The 5,000-nt window shown below is 46.1% G+C and overlaps 2 non-coding genes across 2 annotated transcripts; both read left to right on the top strand.

The window, feature by feature from the left end:
- The first annotated feature begins 2,101 nt into the window (after positions 1-2,101).
- Positions 2,102-4,007, top strand: LOC123719352. The gene has a single exon (XR_006755411.1). It is a non-coding gene; the product is annotated as a small subunit ribosomal RNA (ribosomal RNA).
- A 350-nt stretch (positions 4,008-4,357) lies between these two features.
- On the top strand, positions 4,358-4,514 carry LOC123719349. Its single transcript, XR_006755408.1, has one exon. It is a non-coding gene; the product is annotated as a 5.8S ribosomal RNA (ribosomal RNA).
- Positions 4,515-5,000: the final 486 nt, after the last annotated feature.

The raw sequence follows: 5,000 nt of genomic DNA, 5'->3' as shown, positions 1-5,000 counted from the left end.
TAAGTTTCTTTTAGTGAGTACTATCTAGAATAATTAAAAATATCGACATTTAAATCGACGGTCCCTATTTGGAAGGTTAACCTATAGCCCTAATAATAATTATATTATTATGATTATGACAATGTTGATGTTGTTGCACTAGACACACCATAATAAACCATAAATAGTTTTTCTTACCAGAAGAGTTTTTATTTTTAAATATTCAATTTTAACTAGAAACGTATCGCTATCGCTAACAAAACCCCACACCACACACCACCACACGTTACACACATATACTTGACAGAGTAGATACTATCTACATATCTATCGACAGAGTTGTAGATATCGTGCCGTTGAACGGCATCTTGTCGCGTCGCGTGGCGATCTTGTACGAGAAACATTTTCCTCTGACATTGTATCGGAATAATTATTATAATTCATTATTATACATACATACATACATACATACATACATACATATTATTAATAAATATAATTGTTTTTTTTGTTTTTTCTTTTCTTCAAATAAACCCACATTGCCATTTCTCTGAGCGTGTGCTGCGAGCTTCAACGAGAAACATTCGGCGCGAAACTGTCGAGCGGCCGGCCGTCGCGCGCCGCACCTGTACGAGAAACATTTTCCTCTGACGTTGCATCGGAATAATTATTATAATTCATTATTATACATACATACATACATACATACATACATACATACATATTATTAATAAATATAATTGTTTTTTTTGTTTTTTCTTTTCTTCAAATAAACCCACATTGCCATTTCTCTGAGCGTGTGCTGCGAGCTTCAACGAGAAACATATCTATCAATACAAATGTCTATTCAAAAAAAAGAAAACAAACAAAATCATATCAGTCAATAAAATAAATAATAATATTTTTTTACTACTACTACTAGTACTACTACGTGCTACTACTGCACGCCAATACACATACATAATAAAATGAAAAATCGTCTCTCTCTCGCTCGCTCTACGAGAAACATTCGACGTCCGCTCCAATGCCGACGCGGACTATTGCTCTCGGTATAGATGTGGAGCGAAACAGTCGTGCGCACAGCGTCGACTCGTTCTCGTTGCCGCGCGTCGTTCGTCTCAAATAGACACGAACGACGGACGAGAGAGAATAGAATGTGTTCTTGTTTTTGTGTTTGTGCGAAGTGTGAGAATATTATATACATATATTCGCGCATGGATGATATAGATATGGGTATGGATTTTCGGAGGAAATTATATCAAATTCGTATTTCGAATGCGAGACCGCCGAGATCTTTCCCAGCTCTCTCTCTCTCTGTGTGTGTGGTGTATAGTACATTTTATATATCTCTCTTGTGTCAACACAAAATAACAAAGAATATACATACTACTCCTCCTCATATTTTATATAATATAATATAAAATTATATTATAGCACCGCGTTCGCAGACCGTATGGTGATGTTACCAATCGACCAAGATTTGGGACCGTCTCCCCCGGTGTTATCTGTGATGTTAAAAGAATACGCTTCTAGGCACACCTCAACGCAGGGCGCCTAGCGTGTTCGACACGTGCGCGGTCGCCACGGCGACCGTATATGTAAAGAATGTATAAAAGAGGACGCACACGCGCCCATCGTCGAAACGGTGTGCGCAGCGTCGTGTTGGAATTTATCCCTCAAGCTCCGGGCGTTGATCGTATCTAGTGCGAATCATGCGTGTGTGTGCGCATGTAATTGCCAGCCGAGTTTTAATATGTTTACAATAACGTATTGAATAAAAATTGAGAAGTTGCGTTTAGATGAATGTTCAATTTTCAAATTGTCACAACATCGATTCCCGCCCGCGGGGTCGTGTTCGTTGCAGTTTTATGTCCCTCACAGTGGTCGAGCATCGTTGTACATCACCTCGTTGCGAGATCGTGACGGGACGGCCGCTCGTAGACCGGTCAAAGTTAGTCTATCGATATGAAGCGCGAACGTCGCGTCGCGTGCAAATTCGACGCGTTACGTTCACGCGTGTCGAGAAGGCGCGCGCGCAAGCGCGCGCCCCTCGACGCCGCCGAGCCAGCGGCTCGCCGAAGCCGCGTGACCGCGGTGTAGGCGTGTCGTTTGCGTAAGCAGCTCCCTGGTTGATCCTGCCAGTAGTTATATGCTTGTCTCAAAGATTAAGCCATGCATGTCTCAGTGCAAGCCGTATTAAGGCGATACCGCGAATGGCTCAATATATCAGTTTTGGTTCCTTAGATCTTACTCAGTTACTTGGATAACTGTGGTAATTCTAGAGCTAATACATGCAATCAGAACTCTGACCAGTGATGGGATGAGTGCTTTTATTAGATCAAAACCAATCGGCGGAGGGCCATGCGTCCGAAGTCGTTAATTTTGATGAATCTGGATAACTTTTGCCGATCGCACGGTCCAGTACCGGCGACGCATCTTTCAAATGTCTGCCTTATCAACTTTCGATGGTAGTTTCTGCGACTACCATGGTTGTCACGGGTAACGGGGAATCAGGGTTCGATTCCGGAGAGGGAGCCTGAGAAACGGCTACCACATCCAAGGAAGGCAGCAGGCGCGCAAATTACCCACTCCCGGCACGGGGAGGTAGTGACGAAAAATAACGATACGGGACTCTTACGAGGCCTCGTAATCGGAATGAGTACACTTTAAATATTTTAACGAGGAACAATTGGAGGGCAAGTCTGGTGCCAGCAGCCGCGGTAATTCCAGCTCCAATAGCGTATACTAAAATTGTTGCGGTTAAAAAGCTCGTAGTTGCATTTGTGCGCCGCGCTGTCGGTGCACCGCATCCGCGGTGATACTGACACGTCTGCGGAGCATATCGTCGGTGAGCCGGCGGTAAAACGCCGGTTCAATATCAAAATCCTATCGCGGTGCTCTTCGGTGAGTGTCGAGGTGGGCCGACAATTTTACTTTGAACAAATTAGAGTGCTCAAAGCGGGCTCAAAATGCCGCTTGAATATTTCGTGCATGGAATAATAGAATATGATCTCGGTTCTATTTTGTTGGTTTTCAGAACTCCGAGGTAATGATTAATAGGGATAACTGGGGGCATTCGTATTGCGACGTTAGAGGTGAAATTCTTGGATCGTCGCAAGACGAACATCAGCGAAAGCATTTGCCAAAGGTGTTTTCATCAATCAAGAACGAAAGTTAGAGGTTCGAAGGCGATTAGATACCGCCCTAGTTCTAACCGTAAATATGTCATCTAGCGATCCGCCGACGTTACTACAATGGCTCGGCGGGCAGCTTCCGGGAAACCAAAGATTTTGGACTCCGGGGGGAGTATGGTTGCAAAGCTGAAACTTAAAGGAATTGACGGAAGGGCACCACCAGGAGTGGAGCCTGCGGCTTAATTTGACTCAACACGGGAAATCTCACCAGGCCCGGACACCGGAAGGATTGACAGATTAACAGCTCTTTCTTGATTCGGTGGGTGGTGGTGCATGGCCGTTCTTAGTTGGTGGAGCGATTTGTCTGGTTAATTCCGGTAACGAACGAGACTCTAGCCTGCTAAATAGGCGTCGTCATTCAAGGTGTGCGCGACTCTCGGGGAGCGCAACTCACTGGCGACGTATTAAAATTCTTCTTAGAGGGACCGGCGGCTTCGAGCCGCACGAGATTGAGCAATAACAGGTCTGTGATGCCCTTAGATGTCCTGGGCCGCACGCGCGCTACACTGAAGGAATCAACATGTTCTCCCTGGCCTAGAGGCCCGGGCAACCCGTTGAAACTCCTTCGTGCTGGGGATTGGGGTTTGCAATTATCCCCCATAAACGAGGAATTCCTAGTAAGCGCGAGTCATAAGCTCGCGTTGATTACGTCCCTGCCCTTTGTACACACCGCCCGTCGCTACTACCGATTGAATGATTTAGTGAGGTCTTCGGACCGACACGCGGTGGCCTCACGGCCGTCGGCGTTGCTGGGAAGTTGACCAAACTTGATCATTTAGAGGAAGTAAAAGTCGTAACAAGGTTTCCGTAGGGGAACCTGCGGAAGGATCATTAACGTTGGTTTTTTCTTTTTGTTTTGTTGTTGTCAAAGACTCGCAAAAAAAGAAAAAAATACAAAAACACGTGAATGATACGAATCAAAATCGAATCCGAGACGGTTGACTCTCTCTCGTCGATTCGCGACGTGTGCGTTGCGACACGCTTTGATTAGCGTTCGCTATCGCCTATTGATACTTTGAAATAATATTTTAATTTTTGTGTACAACCACGCAAATAAAAGAGATTTTCTTTCTTTTCATTTGTCGTACACGTTAATGATAAGTATTATTTTCAAATTTTTTTGTTTAATTTTTTCGCACCTTTTATATTTTCTCATACAAAAACACACACAAAAACAAAACGATTACCCTGAACGGTGGATCACTTGGCTCGCGGGTCGATGAAGAACGCAGTTAACTGCGCGTCATAGTGTGAACTGCAGGACACATTTGAACATCGACATTTCGAACGCACATTGCGGTCCGTGGAGAAATATCCAGGACCACTCCTGTCTGAGGGCCGGCTGCATAAAAACAAAAAGCCACACTGTTCGCGTGACGAGCGGCGATCGCTGCGACTCCGGTCGTAGCGCCGCATCTCTGTCGCGCGTGCAATTGACGGTTTCGCTAGGCCGCCGAGCGGCCGAACGATCCGTTCGAATATATGTTCGATTACGACTCGTCATCCGTATTGGCCGTGTTAAGCCACGTCTATACGATACTTTTGTCGCACAAATAAATTCTCCCCGCCGCACCGTGTCTCCCGCGGCACGGGTGCGCGTCGAGTCTTTACGCAACGACAACGACAACGACGACAACGACGTTCGCGTTTACGCGTCGCGCGTGTTTGCTCGCATCGTCCCGGTCCCGCATGGCGATCGCGCGACGGTCGGCGCCGGTGCGCGCGTCGACGTGTCTCGACGCTGTCGTTGAAAGTTGTCGCGTTCGGCTCAGTTTCTCTTACTCTCGCGAGAGGAAGCGAAACGCGCGCGCCCGCTGCTCTAGCGGT

The sequence above is a fragment of the Pieris brassicae genome, unplaced genomic scaffold (assembly GCF_905147105.1).
Source record: "Pieris brassicae unplaced genomic scaffold, ilPieBrab1.1, whole genome shotgun sequence".
Taxonomy (NCBI): domain Eukaryota; kingdom Metazoa; phylum Arthropoda; class Insecta; order Lepidoptera; family Pieridae; genus Pieris; species Pieris brassicae.
This window is presented reverse-complemented; position numbering and strand designations above follow the sequence as displayed.